Here is a 22,335-nt window from a genome sequence, read left to right as displayed (position 1 = left end):
AGCTGTCTGAGGTAAGATGACGTTCGACTTCGTTGACGGGCAACTGGGACGAGGCATCTAGTCTTCTATGTATATCTATGGGTTGGATCGAATCGTGAAGTTACTCTATTCGACTGATTCAGTTGTAGGCGCCAGCTGTTTGTGTTTATCCACATGGCCTGGAGGAGGGGCGAAGCCCATTCTGTTACTTTGAATATTCCATTTCAAAAAAAAAAAAAAAGGAGGGGCTTATTTAGAGAATAGAGGTGCGCCCAAGAGATTTTAGTGCTAAAGGATTTGTTCAACTTTTTTTTATTTATATTTTTTTTAAATATGTTGTGTGATGTAATTCTCATTTCTGGCCAATTTACAATACAAGGGACCGAGTGATGGTAAGAGCAATTAAACATGAATTGTGAAAGTAAAAAAAAAAACAGTGGGCAGGTTAAAAGTCTTGTTTCTATGCTTGTGTTAAAGTAAAATGTTTGCTAAAGCCGGTTTTATTGTTTGTAACCGACATTAATCCACCATATAGGCTGATTTAGTGTTAAATAACGCGTATTTATTATTATTATTATTATTATTATTATTATTATTATTATTATGGATAGTCACACCCTCGTATCTACATTATGTTATTTTAAATTTCAGACTTGGACATTCGCCAAACTTTTGACACAAACCTAAACAGTGATGTGTTAAAGGTGTTCATAAACACGTGGCGAAACAGTTGCAGCTTCTGAGTCTGCAATAAGAGGGCAGAAAATGTAATATATTTAAAACGAATACTGTATATTAATACTAATAAATATTATTCTTATCCCATTATGCTCTGTCAGGCTTTGCTGCTAGTCTGTGAAGGGGAAAAAATGAAGAATTAACTTTAAAACAGCAGAAAAAACCAACTAATACACACAGAATAGAAAGAGCTTGAAAAGCCCTTTTAAAATGAGGTCAAGATCAAGTTTATAAGTTGATTAATAACAAAACGCTGGTTTGAAACTTGCATTATGTATTTTGTCCTTTTGTTTTCCATTGAAATTAAAACAAAAGATGTGATCCGAAGCATAAAAATAAGCATTTCTTTTTCTTTTTTTTAATTATTATTACTTGTGAGATACTTACTCGCCTAATAAACTCCTTTATGTTAGAAAGTGGCATATATATATTTTTTTTTAGAGGTTTTAGTGTGAAACATTCAGGAATCATATTTCCTTGTAATCTCTGTTATAGGTATCCTGTAGTTTAGCCCAATCTTCATGTGGTTTAGCACCATGTTTAAATGTGAATAAAGTTGATCAAACGTGTCTCTGTTTGATCATTCTAGATTTAAAGAGAACAGAGCTTTTTTATTATTATTTTTATCATCCCCCGCTGGCCAAAAGGCCCGAAGGAGGATTATGTCGTGGCGATGTCTGTCCGCCTGTCCTGGGAACGGTACTCACCTTCTGAAATCAACTCCTCTCACAATTTTTGGAGGAATTTCAGGAAACTTGACAGAATTCTTTGTTATATGTCAGTAATACGCATATTGCAATTTCGTTCAATTCAGTCGCGTTTTACCGTAGTTATGGCCCTTGATTACCAAACTTGTACTCTGACAATTTCATGAGGGTGTATTAAAGTGCATATCCTGGACCAGTTTCATTTTTTTTTTTAATATATGAAAGTATGTTCCTTTACACACTCATCTAGAAGGGTAATTTTGCATAAGGCTATCTGTCTACAGCAGAAAAATAAAATAACAAAACGTGTATGGAAAAATCCCAAGGGAGTCTGGAGCCAGATTCGTGACGTTACCTGCAGAAGCGCCAGCAGGCTGCGAGAGCTTTGCACGGTTTCAGTGCACAGCCTGTGTAGACCAAGCGCTCCCATTTCTCTCTCATTGTTTGGTCTTTTGGAAAATGATGAGTACTAATCCTATCAAGATTGGTGTTGCTACACCCTCCTACGATACATCTGTTAACCATTTTAATAATTACACTATAACATTGAAGAAATTTGCAGAAAACCACCAGGTCGTTTTCTCATAAACAAACCAGCGCTGACGTACCGTAGGATTCAGAGGGAGGCGTCCCGCACACGACGTCACGAAAATCAATGTTTCCCGGGAAATCCAAATGCCAAGTTTTTTCACAGGCGGATAAATTCGCCTCAGATGGCTTGATTTCAACTGAATTTTTCTGGGATCGCGCAAGGTAAAAAAAAATTGCACAAAATGCAAAATGTGACAGATATTTGACCAAAGTTTAATATAAAATAGAATTACATTGATCTTGCTCCTGAATTTACCCGTGATATGCACTTTAAGCACTTGCAGCATAGACATAGTTGCCAGTGGGGGATATTGTGCTCTTATACCGCTTTTCCACCAAATCAGTTCCAGGGCTGGTTCGGGGCCAGTGCTGGTGCTGGTTTACAACTTGTTCAATTTGCGAGCCAGCTGAGAACCAGCTTGCTTTTCCATAGCTCGCGGTGCTAAGGGAAGCCACGTCATTATGTCGCTGTATACGTCAGTTACGACGTTGTATACGTCATTACGTCGTTGTATACGTCAATTATGTCACTACGTTTGCATAAACCTTGGCGCGAATATCGAAGCAAAAACAACACGGAAGAAGCAGCAGCATATATACGCCTTACACCCGACACGGGTATTTACAAATTATGTATATGAATTCGATAGTTGGTAAAGATAACGTCACAAAGATATTTCATGTACATTTAACAGTCCTTGTTTTTCGTTTTTGTCTCTTCTGAATGTTAGCTTCTTTACGATCATGATCCAGAAATAAACTGATTTCTTCTATAAGCTTGCGCCACTCTAATCTATCATTCGTCTTGTTATACCATGAGTCCAGGACTCCAGCACGATTGAGTATCGACTTTAATGTGTCTTTATATCTGAGAAAAGGATGACCAACTTTCCTTGTTCCCTCGGCAAGTTCTCCAAAAAGAAGAATTTTTACAGGTCTTTCATCTGGGAGGCGTATTACATGACCTAACCATCGAAGTCTGTTTTTAACTAATGTAGTTTCTATGTCAGCAGTTTTGGCACGAGCCAGTACCTCGTCATTAGTAATGTAGTCGCTCCATTTTATACCTAGGATGGATCTAAGGTGTCTTTGTTGGACCGTTCTGAGAAGCTTGATTTGATGATAATATAAGGTCCACGTTTCAGTAGCATAGAGAAGTAGTGACATAATGCACTGGTTGTATACATTGAGTTTAGTTTCAACAGTGAGGTCTCTGCAGTCGAATACCCTATCTCTTAGTCTTCCCATGGCACATGAGGCTGCTTGAATTCTAGCAGCAAGTTCCTCATCTAATCTACAGTCACTTGCTAAGTAGCTTCCAAGGTATTTAAAACGGAGTACCCTCTTGATCTTGCAACCATCAATGAAGAAGTCACACTGGTCACCAATACTCATAGATTCAGTCTTATCGGTGTTAATTGAAAGGCCCATCCTCTTTGAGAGTTGATGATAAGCTGTTAGCAGTGACTGTAGGTATGTGCTGTTGTTGGCAAATATGGCAATGTCATGTCATGTCAGCAGCAACATCAATAATAATAATGGATGACTTCGCGTTTGTACAGCTGCTGCTTCTCGTCGCTTAAAAATGGCGATCTTTCGCGGTCTTGTTATTGTTGTTGGTCTTAACAACTCCGCCCCCCCGCTGACGTAAGCGGTTCTTTCCTCTGGCCCAGCAAATAGTTGGTGCTAGCCTGGAACCGGTTTTTCTGGCCCAGAGCCAGTTCTTTGTCAGTGGAAACAGAAAACCCGGTTCCAAACTAAGCACTGGCCCCGAACCAGCCCTGGAACTGCTTTGGTGGAAAAGGGGCATTAGAGCACTCTTGTTTAAAGGAAAGTTTCAACTTGAAGTTTTTGACTGGGTTTTTCATTTGACTTATCTCAACTAATTTAAAGTAGTTGAAAAAACTCTGACTAGCGAGCTGAATCAAATCAACGGTTTGCATGTTTAAATATATGCAGGTCAACAGAGCATTTTCAAAAGAAATTCTAAAGATGTGATCATTCTAATAAACACATTCTGGTTTGCTGGTAATAATTCGTCATGATGTCGAATTCTCATCTTTATTACCGTTTGTTGTGAATAATTGCCGGTAATAATTTGGAGCGATTTTGAATTCCTTTTGTCTTTAGTATGTTCAGTCGTGTCACACATCAGATGTTAAACAAACACAAGCAATATACTTCCTCCAAAGTACGATGAAAAGCTGAACTTAAACGCTTCACGTCAAGAGTTTGTTGCTGATATGAAACTGACATGCATGTAAACAACAGAACTGAAACCACTCATATCATAAATAACTGTTATTGGTGTCTGTAGCAAGTGTTCTAGGTGGGTGGAGCACAGAAGCACGGCAGGCCAGAACTGAGTTCTCAAAAACTCGTTTATTGTAGCTTTTCACCTTTTAACTACACACATGCACGCACACAAGTATCCAGGTTGGGAGTAGCTCCCTTCCTCTGCTCTCCCTCTCCTCTTATAAGGCGCGGTCACTGGGGAAGACACACAAACACAGGTTAATTCCCGTCAGGTGCAGTGATTCTGCCACTTACCTTCCCTGACTCCGCCCTCCATTCACAGACCGCCGCTTGACCACGCCCCCGCTGCCACAGTGTCTTAGGTTAAATTACGATCAAACTTTATTCAATTCAGTGATGGGGCAAAACCACTTGAAGAATGTAAGATATTCAACCTTGTTAGCGATCATAGCAAAATGGCTGCAGGCTATATCATTTTTGATCCTTAACTCTAAATCTGATAAATTACTGTTATTGGTGTCTTAGAAGGCAAAATTATGATCAAACTTGGATCAATTCAATGATTGGGCTAAAACAACTGAAGATGGGGTTAAAAGACCCCTTGTGCTGACGTCACATTTATGTTAGCACCCGTCGCTACCCTATACCTGGGGGACAAGCGAACTTTGTTTACATACTGTTCACCAGAGGTGGACAGTAACGAAGCACCATATTTTCCGGACTATACGTCACTCCGGAGTTTAAGTCGTATCAGCCAAAAAATGCATTATGAAGACCAAAAAAACATATATATGTCGCACCGGACTACAAGTCGCACTTTTTTGAAGGGTTATTCTATCCATAGAATCTGTGATTCTATCTGATAAGCGGCGCGTGGTTACTGCGCAACTGCATTGTTTATTGTTAGGGTTTTGCTGGGATTCAAACCTGGTTCGTTGGTGTGATAATCCAGCAAACCCCCACTAGGCCACCAGGGGGATGACTCAAATGCAGAGGCGTGAGGCGGAAGTAGAAAAAGTATCAAAAGGTTTATTTATACTATATACACTATATACAATCCAGGGCAAAAAAAAAAAAAACAAAGAGTATAATCCAACACTGGGAAGACAAAGGGAAAAATAAAATATCCAAAAGTTCAAAGTCCAAAAAGGAAAAGGCAAAAATGCAAAAGCTCAGAAGATCCAAAAACACAGTCACTACTAAATCCAAAAGAAAAGCAAAGTGCAAAACAAAGAACACAGTACAGAGGAAACTGGAGATAAACATAACAGCACAAAGACTCCGTGACAAGAGGACTGAACTCAGGGGGTATAAATACACAAACTAAATTGAACACAGGTGAAGATAATCAGGACTAAACAGGCAATTAACACAAACACAAAACACAGGAACAGTGGCGCCCTCTAGAGGCCAAAACAAACATGACACGAAAAGGAAATAACAGCGGCATCTAGAGGCCAAAACAGTCCTAGTCCTAACAGGACCCCCCCCTCTAGGAGCGTCTCCTGACGTTCCCAGGGCGATCCGGATGGGCCGAATGGAAGTCCCGACACAGTTCTTTATCTAGGACATCCCGAGCAGGAACCCAGCAGCGCTCCTCAGGACCATAGCCCTCCCAGTCCACCAGATATTGCAACCCGCCGCGGACCCAGCGGGGGTCAAGCAGGCGATGCACAGTGAACACCGTCTGCCCCTGGAAGATGCGGGGGGGTGGGGGGTTCCTAGGGGCAGGGGCATACGTAGACGTCAGTACGGGCCACAACAGGGAAACATGGAAAGTGGGGTTGATCCTCAGAGTCCGGGGCAACTGGAGCCGGTAGGAGACAGTGTTCACCCTGCGCACCACCTTGAAGGGGCCAATGTAGCGAGGAGCAAGCTTGCGGTTCTCCACCCGCAGCGGAAGGTCCTTAGTGGACAGCCAAACCCGCTGCCCAGGGCGGAAAGCGTGTGCAGGTCTTCTATGGCGGTTGGCCTGAGTCTGGTTGGTTCTGGAGGTCTGTATGAGGGTCTTCCTGACCTTGCTCCAGGTCTTGTGACACTGTCTCACATATTGGTTGACCGAGGGCACCCCCGCATCCTCCTCCTGGTCCGGGAACAGAGGTGGCTGGAACCCGAATTGGCACTGGAATGGCGACAGCTTGGTGGCCGATGACTGCAGGGTGTTGTGGGCGTACTCCGCCCATGGCAGCCAGGTGCTCCACGATGTCGGGTTATCCATAGCCAGGCCTCGCAGGGTGGTTTCCAGGTCCTGGTTGAGCCTCTCCGTCTGACCATTGGACTGTGGGTGAAACCCAGAGGAGAGGCTGGCAGTGGCCCCGATGACCTTGCAGAACCCGTGCCACACTCGGGAGGAGAACTGGGGCCCTCGGTCTGAGACGATGTCCTGTGGGAGACCAAAGACTCAGAAGACATGATTAAACATAAGTTTCGCTGTTTCAAGAGCAGAGGGGAGTTTGCACAGTGGTATGAAGCAGCAGGCCTCGGAGAATCTGTCAACTATGACCAAAATGACCATGTTACCTTGTGACTCAGGGAGACCCGTGATGAACTCGACTGCCACGTGGGACCAGGGACGCCGGGGAATGGTCAGAGGATGCAGGAGACCCTGGGGACGCTGTCGTGGGTTCTTGGTTCTGGTGCAAACCTCACAGGACAGGACAAATGACCTTACTTCCATCTCCATGTTAGGCCACCAGAAGCGTCTTTTCAGGAAGTCCAGGGTCCTCCGAGCTCCTGGGTGGGCAGTGAGAGGGGAAGAGTGACCCCACTGGAGAACCTTGGCCCGGGCTTGATGTGGGACATACAAGAGGCCCGGTGGCCCCGTCCCAGGACCGGGGTCCTGGCGTTGGGCTCGTCGGACAGCCTCCTCAATACCCCAGCGGACAGGGGCCACAATCCGGGACACAGGGATAATAGGCCCGACTTCATTCTCCCTGTTAGTGGCAGAGAACAGCCTGGACAGTGCGTCAGGTTTGGTGTTCTTGGAGCCGGGGCAGTACGAGAGGGTGAAGTCAAACCGACTGAAAAACAGGGCCCACCTAGCCTGTCGAGGGTTCAGTCTCTTGGCTTGCTGGAGGTACTCCAGGTTCTTGTGGTCAGTCCAAACCAGGAATGGATGTTGCGCTCCCTCCAGCCAGTGCCTCCACTTCTCAAGGGCCAGTTTGACCGCTAGCAGTTCTCGATCCCCCACATCGTACCGGGACTCCGCAGGACTCAGGCGGTGGGAGAAGTAAGCGCAGGGGTGCAGCTTTCCTTCCGAACGTTGAGAGAGCACCGCGCCAACACCACTGTCCGAGGCGTCCACCTCCACGATGAATGGTTGGGAGGTGTCCGGGAGGACCAGAATGGGTGCCGTGCAGAAGCGGTCCTTGAGGTCTTTGAACGCCTTTTCCGTCTGAGGAGACCAGCCATAAGATCCACCTGTCCCTTTGGTGAGGTCTGACATGGGTGCTGCTACAGAACTGAAGTTCCTGATGAACTTGCGGTAGAACTTAGCGAATCCTAAGAACCGCTGAACCTCCTTAACGGACTTGGGAGTAGGCCAGTCCTGGACGGCCAGGGTCTTGGCAGGGTCCATTTGGAGTTGGCCTGTCCGTACAATAAATCCCAGAAAGGAGACCTCGGGAACATGAAATTCGCATTTCTGGGCCTTGGCGAACAGATTGTTCTGTAGCAGCCTCTGGAGAACCTGGCGGACATGGTGGCGGTGCTCCTGCATGGTCTTGGAAAAGATAAGGATGTCGTCGAGGTAGACAAAAACGTACAGGTTAATCATGTCCCTTAAGACGTCATTGATTAGGGCCTGAAAAACAGCTGGTGTGTTGGTGAGTCCGAAGGGCATCACCTGGTATTCGTAGTGCCCAGACGGGGTGTTAAAGGCAGTCTTCCACTCGTCTCCCTGTCGGATACGGATGAGGTGGTATGCGTTCCGTAGGTCCAACTTGGTGAAGACGGTGGCGCCTTGGAGCAAGTCGAAAGCAGTGGACATCAGCGGAAGGGGATATCGGTTGCGCACAGTGATCTTGTTCAGGCCCCTGTAGTCAATACATGGTCGGAGCCCCCCATCCTTCTTGCTGACAAAGAAGAAGCCGGCACCAGCAGGTGAGGTGGAGGGTCGAATGAACCCAGAGACCAGGGCGTCTTTGAGGTATTCCTCCATGGCCTTGCGTTCTGGCTGAGAGAGGGAAAACAGTCTGCCACGAGGAGGGGTAGTCCCAGGGAGCAAGTCGATGGCACAGTCGTAGGCCCGGTGCGGAGGAAGAACGGCGGCCCTGCTCTTGCTGAATACCTCCTTGAGATCCCAGTACTCTGTGGGAACTTGAGATAACTCGGTGAGATCAGGGGGCTCGGCAGGAGACACAGGAGAGCTAGAGAGCAGACAAGAGGCATGGCATGCAGGGCCCCATTCCACAACCTGGCTTGTTACCCAGCCTATGCGAGGGTTGTGGCGAGTAAGCCCAGGAAGGCCTAGAATAACTGGGAACTCAGGTGAAGGAATCAGGTGCAGGGATATTTCTTCCTTGTGACCTTGAGACTGGAGGAAGACTGGAGAAGTAACTTGGGTGACTCTTCCATCACCTAACGCTTGGCCATCGAGGGCAGACACAGACAGTGGGACTTCAAGAGGTGCAGTCGGAATATTGATGCTTTGGGCGAAGTGAATATCCATAAAGTTCCCAGCCGCCCCTGAGTCTAACAAAGCTTGACAAGAGTGGACAGACTCACCCCAGGAGATGGAGACCGGGATGTAGATTCCTTGGCCAGGGAGTCCGGGAGAGAGGGTAGGCCCCGTCACAACCCTCCCTCGGCTGGATGGGGCGGTCCTTTTCCCAAGAGTTCGGGACATGATGCTCGGAAGTGACCAGGCTTGCCATAGTAGATGCAGCACTTGTCCCTCCTTCTGCGCTCCCTCTCAGATGCGGAGAGGCGAGTACGACCCACTTGCATGGGTTCTGGACAGTCACTGAAGGAGGTAGATGGTTTCCAGGTAGAGGTAGGGAGGCTGGGGGGGCTCAAGGCTTGGTGGCGTTCTCTCATCCTGTTGTCCAGACGAATAGCATGTGAGATGAGGGTTTCGAGGTCACTTGGGCATCCAATAGAGGCCAGACCATCCTTGATGGGGTCAGACAGACCATGGTGGAAGGCTGACACCAGGGTAGTCTCGTTCCATCCACTTACTGCTGCGAGCGTTCGGAACGAGATGGCGTAATCTGCGACGCTTCCTCCTTGCCGGATGGACATGAGCTTTCGGGCTGCGTCGCTACTGATGTCCGCCTGATCGAAGACCCGAAGCATCTCTTCAGAAAACAGCTGGAAATCAAGGCACTCAGGTCCCTGTCTTTGCCAGATAGCAGTAGCCCAGGCTCGCGCCTTACCAGCTAATAAGGTGATCACAAAGGCAATCTTGCGGCGATCCGTAGTGTAGGTGGTAGGCTGAAGCTCAAAGGTGAGTTGACACTGGGTAAGGAACTCTCGGCACTCACTGTGCTTGCCGTCGTACCTCTGTGGTGCAGGAAGGCTGGGTTCGCGAGGTGAAGAAGGCAGCATGGCAGGAGGCACAGGAGCGGGAGCTGGATCAGGAGATGCAGGCAGAGATGTCAGCTGTGCCAGGGTTTTCCCGATTTGCTGAAGCAGTTCCTCGTGGCGAGCAAGGGCCTCACGTTGGCTGGTGTGTACGTCCATGAGCGTCCATGGTCGCTCCAAAGCTGCCATAATTCCGTGAAGGTTGGCCGGGTAAACAGTTGAAGCAGCCTCTGCTGAGTCGGTCATGACGGAGTCTTTCTGTTAGGGTTTTGCTGGGATTCGAACCTGGTTCGTTGGTGTGATAATCCAGCAAACCCCCCACTAGGCCACCAGGGGGATGACTCAAATGCAGAGGCGTGAGGCGGAAGTAGAAAAAATATCAAAAGGTTTATTTATACTATATACACTATATACAATCCAGGGCAAACAAAAACAAAGAGTATAATCCAACACTGGGAAGACAAAGGGAAAAATAAAATATCCAAAAGTTCAAAGTCCAAAAAGGAAAAGGCAAAAATGCAAAAGCTCAGAAGATCCAAAAACACAGTCACTACTAAATCCAAAAGCAAAGCAAAGTGCAAAACAAAGAACACAGTACAGAGGAAACTGGAGATAAACATAACAGCACAAAGACTCCGTGACAAGAGGACTGAACTCAGGGGGTATAAATACACAAACTAAATTGAACACAGGTGAAGATAATCAGGACTAAACAGGCAATTAACACAAACACAAAACACAGGAACAGTGGCGGCCTCTAGAGGCCAAAACAAACATGACACGAAAAGGAAATAACAGCGGCCTGTAGAGGCCAAAACAGTCCTAGTCCTAACATTTATTTAATAAACGAACAGCTGAGCAGTGATAACGTGCCCTTTGCCCTGTAAGTAGCCTAGTCTGATTATTTTAAATATCTACTACTATCTTTAATACTATTACTATCGTTATTACTAATAGCCTATATTATTATTATAATTAATATTAGTAGCCTATTACTAATTAATCAGTTTGCTTTTAGAATATTTTTACCGGTAGGGCTTATTATCGCCCCATGGCTCTTTCATCTTTGTTATTAAAGCTGTAGTCATCATCGAGGAGTGTCATTCTTCATTTTTGTTGAATTTTATTTAATCAAATCAGAGGCCAAGTAGGCTATAGGTATATCATCTCCAAAGACAGGTACGGTAGTAAAAACAACCGTCTAGTGAAAAAACAACAACAACCGCTCAGAGAAAAAAACAGGCAGAAAGTGCGCCTGCCAGTTAACGTCATATCAGATAAAAACATTAAACGTTATTCAGACCATTAACACCATAACATCAATATTTCTGTTCAGTCGTTGTTGTTGTAATGCTAATTTGTTTTGCTGTTGTCAGTTGTAACGGTATTTTTTTTCTTTCAGTGGTATTAATAGAGTACACAGCACATACTTGCGTGCAAAGCTACATAGCGCTTTGCATGCAAGTATGTGCCATGCATGCGGCTGGCCATGCGACTTATACGTCGCACCGGAGTATAAGTCGCATGGCCAGCCGAACCATGAAAAAAAGTGCGACTTATAGTCCGAAAAATACGGTACATTTACTTGAGTACTGTACTTAAGTACACTTTGAGTATCTGTACTTTACTTGAGTATTTTTTTTTGGAAACTTATGACTTTTTCACTACATTTGAGACAAATATTGTACTTTTTACTCCACTACGTTTCTTTCAAGGTCCTTGTTACTCATTACTATGAAGCAGCTTTGAAAGTGGATGTTTTTTTCTTTTCTTTTCTAAAACATGATTGGTTTTTTTGCAGGTGACACTGAGACAGCCTATCAGTAATCACTAGGGTCACGTCACGTCCATAGACTGTATAAAATCAAGGTCAATGATTTCTCAGCAGTATTATTTAACACGATCAGTTGATGGCAGAATGGAAGGAAGCAGATCTTCTGGAGGATGCACGCACTCATGGCTATAGCTAGAACCCATGTTTCAGTTTTCTGAAAGGATTAAAGATTAGTTTCGTTTTAAATGTTTACTTTGTTTGCCTAAAATGAACCACATCACAGCCTACAAAAACTCGCCGTCTTACCTGCGGAAGCATGTTGAGGGATGTAAACATTTTATTCCAAGAGAAAGCTTGCAATGAAGTTTTATGTACTTTCAGAGCTAGCAGTAACATTTACAATAGCTATGCAGTCTGGTTAGTCAAATGACTTTCTGTGGATTTGCCTGCCAAGTTGTCGTAGCCTTGTCCACGGCTAACGATAACACGTAGTGAGTTAACTTGGACACTCTTAGTTAGCATGTAAACATAGAGTTACGCTAACATGAACCTGTAAATGTGCTGTTCCTGGGCTCAAGCCCAGTGGCCGACGAGGGCCTTTCTGTGTGGAGTTTGCATGTTCTCTCTGTGTCTGTGTGGGTTTGTTTCCCCCACAGTCCAAAGACATGCAGGTTAGGCTAATTGGTGGCTCTAAATTGACCGTAGGTGTGAATGGTTGTTTGTCTCTGTGTCAGCCCTGCGATGACCTGGCAACTTGTACAGGGTGTACCCCGCCTCTCGCCCATAGTCAACTGGGATAGGCTCTAGCTTGCCCGTGACCCTGCGTATAGGATAAGCGGTTACAGATAATGGATGGATGTAGGGCTGTGCGATATGGGAAAAAATGAATATCCCAATACATTTTCTCCATTTCACGATATACGATATATATCTCGATATATTTAAATCTACTCTAAAGGACCCCATGAAATCTAACTTTTACTCTTTACTGTTTTCACTACGATCCCTGCAGATTAAATAACATTCTTGGTTAACTTTACAGGTGGTTTTCATCAACACATTTTAAATGTTCATATTAGTGATTAATCACAATTGAGTTGAAATAAGACTGTTTTTATTCAACAAAGATGTGGCACAAACTGCAAAAACAATCTTGAAAATTGCAACAAAGGGGCAATACAATACAGAACTGCTCAGAGCTCAAACCAATAAAGTGCAAGCTCAACACTGAGAAAGACATTTAGCCTAAATAAGAAAAGTGCTCATTCATTAAATTATTTTAAAAAAATAGATCTCCAAGCTATTAACCTGACTACTGAGAACCACTGGAACATTCACAATAGAGAGAGAGATTGAGGGAGAGAAGAGAGAGATCTGCAAAACATCATTTTTCTCTTTGCACACTTTTGAACTGAATGTTTTCTGGCTCTGCCTCTCAGATGTGTATAATTCCGCTTTTGCCTTCTCTGTAAAATGTCTGCGACCAGGCAACTCATATTTGGGATCGAGTGTGTTTAGTAATTTTTGGAAGCCTGGTTTTTCCACTATACTAACTGGGATCATGTCTTTGGCAATGAAGTTAGTGATTACATCCGTTATAGCTCTCCATCTCTGACTCGTTTTCTCATATGGGGTGGCTTTGGAGAACGAGGCCGCTATGGTTGTTTATTTAGCTTGTGGGGGGTTTTAGCTCGTGGGCAAGTAGTCCGGAGTTTAAGAGACTCTTCATACTGTACCGGGTGAGTTTCAGGTGATGGAACATATTTGTCGTGCTGCTGCCTTTCGTGATGACAGGGTTTTTTTTGCACACTTTACAAACTGCCATTTGCTGTTCCACGTCCTCCTCGCGATATCCAAAAAATGCCAGTTGACTGACCCCTTACTAGTTCTTTTAGGAAGTAATTTGTCGCTGAAATTAACCTTACACGGTAGCCTATGCAACACCAGCGATTGCACGAACTGAGTCAGCGCTGTGAACCGGAACCAGGAAATCTTCCGGCCGGCAGTGTTGCCAGATACTGCTAACGTTTTCCAGCTCAAAATATGTTCAAAACCCGCCAAAATGCACTTAAAACTGCCCAATCTGGCAACACAACCGAAACTAGAAAATCTTCCCGGAAGTTCCTTTCAGCACCGAGATGTCGCCCGGGATTGGTTGGCGAGTGCGTGACGTTATTGTTTTCTTTACCCTTAGGCAGCCTCTCATGTTACTGCCTGAGGGACAGAGAGAAAACCACCGGAAAAGGTTTTAAACAAACACAAGTCGGAAGATGACCATAAAATACTCGATAGTTACGATATAATAATTTTATGTATCGTACACAGAGTTTTCACGATATATCGAGTATATTCGATATATCGCACAGCCCTAGATGGATGGATGAGCAAGTAAGTGGAAGCTCAGCGCTCTGACTCCGGTGTGACTGATTAAGGTGACAAGTTTTATATTTCATTTAATTTAGGTAATTTAAAAACTATAATATTATTTGTCAGTAGGGACATAGGAAAGTGTAAAGTATAAACTTTGTCAATATGTTTATCATGCTTGTATGATAAATAAAACTCGTGAAGATATTTATCTAAATACATGACCTAATCATTCTAAACCTGTCAAGCTTTGCCAGCGAAGCTCTCGACCCTAGAGGGTTAAACCCCGGCCAGTTGATTCCCAGAATCAGTGGGTGAGTGAGGCTCGGACTAACCATGGACTCTACACTATGATTTTCTCCCCGGAAGTGGATAGTGATGGACATCAGCAGATATTTGTGTATATCACCATGCACACACCTAACCTTCACCACATGTGCATTTACCAGTGCCCCACATCGAGTCAGGCTTTGATGTATGGAGGTCTGATTACAACCCGAATCCACCAAAGCCTGATGTTTACCCCCTTGCATACTCTCAGCTATCCTGTATGTCCCTGCTCGATCAGGGGAAGCCTGAGGTGCACTGGGGACATGAATCAGTAGCCCCACCATCTTGTGGAAGCGCAGATTCCCCGCCTTCCCTCCGCACCTACAGACCTGCCCGGGCTTGCTCGCGATTCTGGTGGGCATGGATGAGTTCATCTGTGGAGAGAGAGAGGGGGGTTAATAGCGGCACAAACATAGAAGGAGAAGGGAGAATAGAAACACTGGGATAGACATGGGTGTGAGGAGCAGGTTTCCACGGGGCTGGGGTAGGGGAGGGGCAAGGAGAGGGAGGGGGAGAAGGAGAAAATGAAAGCGAGTGAGAGAGAGAGAGAGAGAGATGAAGTTGTAGCACAGATACACCATCAGATGATCCTCTTTTTTAATGTTAAAATGAGTTCCTCTGACCTTCTTAAGTCACCCCAGTGGCTAGAAATTTCATAATGTGTAAACCAAACTATGCCCAACATTTGAGAATGGCGCGTCAAAACGGCGCGTTGATAAGCTCTTCCCTTTACTACGTCAGCAAGGGAGATGATCCCCACGCCCCCCCTCTGGATTCCCACCCACTGTATGGATTGCCCCGCCCAGTTGTAGTGAGGAGACCATAGAGGACACAACAACATGGCATCACCTAAGTGAGCGAAACATGGAAATTGCGCTGTACATGGATGTGACAACACAGAAAAGAGTCTGTTTTTACTGCCGACGGGAGGGCCCCTGAAGACGCAGTGGCTTAATTTTATTTACTTCAATAATACGCCGTCGAGTCTACCTAAGATGTATGTTTGTCGGAAGCATTTTCCTGAGGAATGTTTCCACAACTTGGGACAGTACAGGGCAGGTTTTGCACATCAACTGTCACTGAAGCCTGGGTCCGTACCAAGCATCCCTGCTGCATCAGCAACAAACACCGAACAAGTAAGTGTATAACTGGTCGTTTTGCCGTGTTTTAAAATTGGTGCATTAGCCTAGCAATGGCTACATTAGCTGTGCAGCTAACCGCTTCCTGCAGTTAGCCAGGTAATCTGCGCTACAAAACTAAAGAGCATGGAGCATGCTCTGTTAAACTGAGTTTAGTCTGGAAATTGACTGTAACTTATGAGTTTATGTTTGACTATTGCTCCGCAATGCATGTCTTCTGTTGGATAAGTGGTATGTTGCTGTAGTTGCTGCTTCTATCCTCTTTGGTTATGGAGTGCGTGTTCAAGCCTAGGGTATTATACGTTCGTAAACTACCACTCCAAACACTCTCACTCTCTGTTCTCTGTGTCACGTTGAGCTTACGAAAGGAGTCCGAGGGAGAACGGGGTTTTGTCTTAGCAGCGTGGCTACAGGCACTGATAGCAGCGAGTATGTGTGTGCGCAGCTTGGTCAAGTGATAGACACTGGTGTAGATAGACTTAATCCCCAATAACCCATACAGTTCACACAGTGTGCGTGACACAAATGTAGTGCCTTGGTCCGTCAGCATTTCTTTTGGAATCCCGACCCGGGAGATGATACAGAATAGTGCTTCCAAAATATTGCATGCAGAAATATTGCGGAGAGGCACCGCTTCCGAATATCCCATTGCATAGTCCACCAGAACTAAAATAAAGCGATATCACCGTGCTGACCGATCTAATGGCCCGACGAGATCTGTACCAATTCTCTCAAAAGGGGTCTCAATTAGAGGAAGAGGGCGCAAAGGTGCTTTTGGCATGGCCGCAGGATTTACTAATTGGCATTTGCGGCACGCCGCACACCCCGACGGACATCCCCGTGAATCCCTGGCCAATAGAACCGGGCCATTATTCAGGCTAGTGTTTTATCCTGCCCCAAGTGTCCGGCCATGGGATTAAAGTGAGCTGCATGGAAAACGAGTTCCCTATGGCGCTTTGCGATTAACAACTGGGTTATCTGTTCACCGGTTTGAGTGTCCTGTGTCACTCGGTACAGTCTATCCTTAATAATAGTGAAATATGGGAAGGCCGGTGTCGTGCTTGGCTGGAGAGTTTGACCATCGATTACTCTCGTGATGTATTTATGCAGGACCCACCTCTCACTATGTGTTCCATCAATTCTTTAAGCCCTGGCCAATCAGTTCCCAAAATTAGTGAGTGGGTGAGACGAGGCTTAACCGCCACCTTAATTCTATGCGTTTGGCCCTGGAATAGAATATGGACGGACACTAGAGGATAATTGTGAACATCCCCATGCACACACAACCCCTTCACCGCTTGTGCTCTCCCCAATGCCTCACCTTGTACCAGGCTTTGGTGAATTGAGGTCTGATTGCAACCGGAATCCACCAACGCATGATGTGTATCCCCTTGAACACTTACTGGTATGCGATACGTTCTGGCCCGATTGGGGGCGGTCCCTGGTGCATCAGGGATCTGGATCACAGCTCCCACTTCCATTGCAGAGCCCTGACTCTGGAGATGCTCCGGCTCCCCGCTGCCCCAGCACACTGGCCCAGGCTTTCCCTCTGCACCAGCGTTATGGGCGTCACTCACCTTGGGGGAGAAGACACAGACACGGAAGAGGGAGATGGGAGGACACCACAGGTGCAACAGGCCGGCTGGGGAGGAGCTGGCCGCCGCCTCCGTGGTGGGGGAACGGGGTGGGGGAATGGGGTGGGGAGGAGAGAGAGAGAGAGGGGGAAAAAGGAGAGAGAGTCAGGAAATGAGGAGAGGTGCCTCGTCCACCTGCCATCGGAATCGCCTCCAGATGGTCTTCCACCAACTTGATAGCTCGTTCTAGTGACGCCAGACGATGACACTGGACCTATTCCGCCATTCCTTCCGGAAGTTGAGAGATGAATTGTTCCAATGCCACCAGATCAATGATCTCATCAGCATCACTGTTTTATGCCCTCAGCTGCCGCCAGCAGGCATCCCGAAGTTGCTGGCCAAATGCGAATGGCCGGCCGACCTCCTCCAATGCCAGCGTCCGGAAGTGCTTGTGGTCTTGTTCTGGGGAGCGGCCGACATGCTGCAGGATGGCTTTCTTCAGGTCGGCGTACATGAGTTGGCTGTCAGCAGGGAGCTGCTGCGCTGCGAGCTGCACCTCACCAGTCAGAAGTGGGAGGAGGCATGCTGTGCGCTGCTCGAGTGGCCACCCCATGTTTCAGCCGCTTGCTCAAAGAGGGTGAGGAACACTTCCGGATTGTCCTGCGGGCTCATGTTCATGAGGGTGCCTGCTGTGGTGATGGTCGAAGCCCCTGCCGATGCGAGCAGATGCTGGAACGCCTGGTGATCTTCCTGCTGGGCAAGCATCAAGGCTTCAAAGTGTTGCTCTTGCTCCTTCCGGAGGGCGATCAGTGCTTGATGCTGGTTCTGCTGAGTGGTATCGAGGGCATGGATAAGCTCTTTGAATGGGGAGGACTCCATGTGGTGGTTCTCTTCTGTACTCCCGGGTTTCGGTACCACTGTAATAGATCCTTGATGTGGGTGGAGCACAGAAGCATGGCAGGCGAGAGTTGATGTTCACACATGCACTTTAATTTACTTAGTTTCTTAGCTTTTCAGCTTTGCTCACTCACACAGTCACACACACAACACACACGTGTTCTGGTCAGGAGAGACCTCTTCTCTGCTCTCCCCCTTCTTTTATGCTCCACCATCACTGCAACAAACACACACATTAATCGACATCAGGTGTAATGACTTGGCCACTCACCTTTCCCGGCCCTGCCCTCCATTCGCAAACTGACGCTTGGCCACGCCCCCACTGCCACACACCTCAAGTGACCCAAAACGGTTCATCACAATGACTAAGGTAACATTTTTTTTTCACACATTCCAACAAAGTTCTAAAACTGCTTTTTACAACATCTTCATTTATTTATTTTTTAAAAAGTACAATCATGACTTACATAGTACATAGATATTATTGTAGCTGAGCTTGTGCTGAACACAAAAAAATTCCTATGACTTTGAAAATGCTGCTTAGATTTGTTGCAATTGACAACATCAGAGCATGCCAAAATCATTAGACTGCCAGGAAAAAAATAAAAAATAAAAAAGACCAAACAAGTAACAGTGCACATTTTATTTACTCAGTGATGGTGCACATTTTATTTACTCAAGAAGCATGCAAAGATTATGCACTACACCGCATGCATATCAACTGATATGCTCATAAGAAATAGAAGAAATATTTACACTTGCTCAAGTTGATCTTCGGCTGGATCGGGTCGAAGTTCAAAATGACAATGCTAATCATCAGTGTCACGGTCCTCAAGAGCCGATGAACTGCTGAAATTTTCGTCGCTATCCTGAATCATCCAAAATGCCTCCTGAGCATCAAATTGGCGTGCCATCTCGCAACAAGTTTTACCTCCAAACAGGTAGCCTAAACTATGGCTGACATATTTTATCCTGTTTGCGGTGGGCATTCCCACTGCAAAAGAGAAACCAATCGAAACCGAAAGAGTGAAAGTAATTATCCCCTTTGGACATAATGTGTACAATTATACACATGAAGTTCCATAGCATTTTTGCTTGTGTCCAAAGGGGTTATCATGCCATTACCATGTGAAATAGTCTTTTGTAAATGCGTAAGTGGGCACTCAGTGCGCCAACTCGGGTATGATTGAGTAAGGTGACAAGTTTTATGTTTTATCTAATTTAAGTAACTTGTATAATATTATTTGGCAGTGGTCACATAGGAAAGTGTAAAGTATAAAGTTTCTGTCAATATGTTTATCGTGTTTTGTATGATTAAAAGCTCACAAAGATGTTAATCAAAATACATGACCTACCCAGAGGATTAAATGTAATACTTATTAGGTATTTACTCTTGCATTGTATTATAATTTACCTCCTCCCATTTCCCTTTCCCCCCACTTTTTTCACTTTTAGCCATTTATAACATTAGCATCAGTGATGCACTGCAACCCTGCGATAATGAACTCTTTTATTACAGACTTTTGCACATAACAAACCAAAGGCAGGGGACACAAACTTTAATGACGATGCATCCAGGTCTTCAAAAAAACATCACTGAGCCATGTGCTCCTCTTCCCACCAGAGACAACCAATAAGTAATCAATTCCACAGTCAAATTAACAATACGTTAATACCATAAAACAAAGGCTTAACTAGTCTAGCTTATGTGTCGCTCACTAAAGTATTATTGGCAATGCTGATCACTGCCTTCAAAAAATCCCTTAAAAGGACTTTATTTTATGAGATAAAAGCAGTTTTACTCCATAAGCGTTGTTGTCATGGCTACTCATGAATGTAAGATACTCTTCTTCCGTCCGATCGATGGATGTAATTGCTGGAAGTTTTATTTAAAAACATGCTAACAAACAAATCCGACTCGGTGATCAAAGTTCAGAGTTGAGAAACAGGCAATGGTCAGGTGAAGCACAGACAGGATATCAAAGGTGGAGACAAAGGGCAAAATACAAATCAGAGTCAGAAACCAGAATGTCAACACAGTGCTACAAAAAGCTTAGCCACATGAGACACTATGAATAGCATGTATATTTCGCAAAGTATGTGTGTAGCGAGAGTCCTTATAAGCGTGTGCTGTGATTGCACTCTAATCTGGAACAGGTGCATGGTAATTAGTTCTATAGGTGCTGCGCTTGTGCATGTGAGTTCAAGACATGCTGCTGTGCACGCATGCAGATGTGACACTGTCGAAGACAAACTTCATATCCTGGACCGTCTAAAGCTTGGTGAGAAAGCAACAAATTTGTGTAAAGAATATGGTATCCAGATAAATTAAATTTCAACTTTTTAAAGTAAAAGAAAAAGAGGTTTGAGACTCTGTCCATAACTGCAGTCAACATGAGGGGCTGAAAAGAAAGAAGATGCGGCAAACAAACGATGGCGAGTGTGACTCATTTCCTTTATGCCCAGGTCAGAAGGCAGGCTGCAACTAGTCTTCAACTACTTGCGTCTACCTGCGATAACAAAATCGCAGGTAGACGCAAGACTGGTCTTGCGTCGACGCACAGTGATGCAGTTAATGGCAGAATGTTGCAGAGGGTCTTTAGTAGAAGCAGGTTGACGCAAGTGGATCACAATCTGTTCACATTTCAGCTGCGATTCGCTTCCAATCGGTGCAAATGGTAGGTTGACGCATGTAGAGGCAGGCGGTCGTGCAACGCTTGAGAGACCAATTGCGGGTTGAAGCAGTTTGGAGTGTGTGGAGAAGAAGAGAGGAAGGCAAAAATGCACATTCACACAACCTCTGGGACTTCCACAATGCTCATAGTTTATTAACTTACTACAGCAAAATTCTCAGAGTTAATTTCCCAGTGTTAAGCACAAGTGTTAAGATATAGAGTTGAAATGACACTGTAAAAAGTTGATTTACTGTAACTTTAGGAAGTGTTAATTTAACACTGCAGAGATTGGGACAAAATAAACACCAGCATAGTGTTAAAACTGACTCTCTGAGTTGATTTAACACTATAAAATTTGCTGTGTACACTTCAACCTTACCATGTCCAGATGAACGGCTCTATCTTATCATACATGAACAAAATAGAGGTCACACATTCCCTAAACGTTAATCTTGATTTGAGGAGCGAAAAGAAAAGGAGCTCATTAACAGATACCCATTTCCAGCAAGGTGCACGGTTCAACTAAGAGAAAACACAAGCGCGAGCTGATGACACCACCTCTCCAGGTAACACAGCATGTCTTAAAAGGATAGTTCGGGATTTTTGACATGAATCTGTATGGCATCCCCATCAATAGTGTCGTGCAAACACACTGACTTACCCCTGACAGCATCCTGTGAGTCCAGTTCTTGTCCAGTTTTGGTCCAGACGAAAGTAGTCCGGCAAGTTTGTTGGGGTCACGAAAGTAAAACGTTTTTCGTCTCAAAACAGTATGTGTTCAAAAGAGTGATATATTTGCATCACAAAACCGTTGCCAAATAAAAAGTCAGACCTCGAAATCGCTTGGCACTATTTTCTCTCCCTCGGTATCACTGCGCGCTGTCATGTTGACATCTGCGCAGGAATCAACACCTTTCCCATTGTTTGGCAGTGATTAGGAGTTCAGATCAGCGGCGCTAACAAGCTAATTTGAGAGCAAGAACAGCGACAAATTTATCACCTTCTATAACCTATACAATAATATATTTGTGAAAATGGTGCGCACTTGCGACTATCCAGGCTGTAGCAACAAAGATGTGGCTGAATCTCCGCACACATTTCACCGTCATAGTCAGACATGTTGTCGCTAACTTTGCTAGCAGTAAACAATGTAGTGATGTGTCGGTCGCGAACGATCCGGTTCAAAGAGCCGGCTCTTTGAAGTGAACGACGGGAGTCGGCTCTTCGGTGGGAGCCGAGTTGGGGAGCCGAATTAGTTTTTTGTCCTTAGGTGCTCAGAGAGAGAGAGAGAGAGAGAGAGAGACAGAGTTCAGCTCAGCTGAAGGATGATTGTCTATTTGACAACCATGATCATTGTTTTCTTGCCGTGAATTCCTAAAGCTCATGATATAAATTGTCGCTCATAAATTGACAGGTTCGGTCGGCAACCGCCTTGGCATGGCCAGATTAATCTGCGGTATACAACGAGACAGCAGTCATTATAACAGGAGCATATTTGCTGTTCCAGCGGCTTCTCATTACTGGTGGAGCAGAGTGCGGCACTTTTTTCTCTTTTTACATGCACTCAAGGTGCCACATATTTTGTTGCACATTGTTCTGTGTTTGTTAAAATAATTTCCAACTTTGCTTCATAGTTTCTTAGGCCTGATTTATACTTCATAATTTATTTTGTGGCATTTTGTTCAAGGTCGAGTGTGAAATAAAGCCATAAAGGATAAACAGTTGTCTTCTGTGTATTTTATATTGGTAATATAACACAATTTTGCATTATGTTTGTGAGAAAAT

At 45.1% G+C, this 22,335-nt stretch overlaps 1 protein-coding gene across 2 annotated transcripts in view; it reads left to right on the top strand.

The window, feature by feature from the left end:
- The first annotated feature begins 262 nt into the window (after positions 1-262).
- Positions 263-22,335, top strand: part of slc6a9 (solute carrier family 6 member 9) — a 222,373-nt gene continuing 200,300 nt past the window's right edge. For both annotated transcript variants that reach the window (XM_060931407.1, XM_060931398.1), the window contains exon 1: positions 263-371. The gene's annotated coding sequence lies outside the window, so the exon portion shown is untranslated. The remainder of the gene's footprint in view (positions 372-22,335) is intronic.

The sequence above is a fragment of the Neoarius graeffei genome, chromosome 1, assembly GCF_027579695.1.
Source record: "Neoarius graeffei isolate fNeoGra1 chromosome 1, fNeoGra1.pri, whole genome shotgun sequence".
NCBI classification, from domain to species: domain Eukaryota; kingdom Metazoa; phylum Chordata; class Actinopteri; order Siluriformes; family Ariidae; genus Neoarius; species Neoarius graeffei.
The sequence above is the reverse complement of the archived record's forward strand: the minus strand, read 5'-3'. Positions and strand labels throughout refer to the sequence as shown.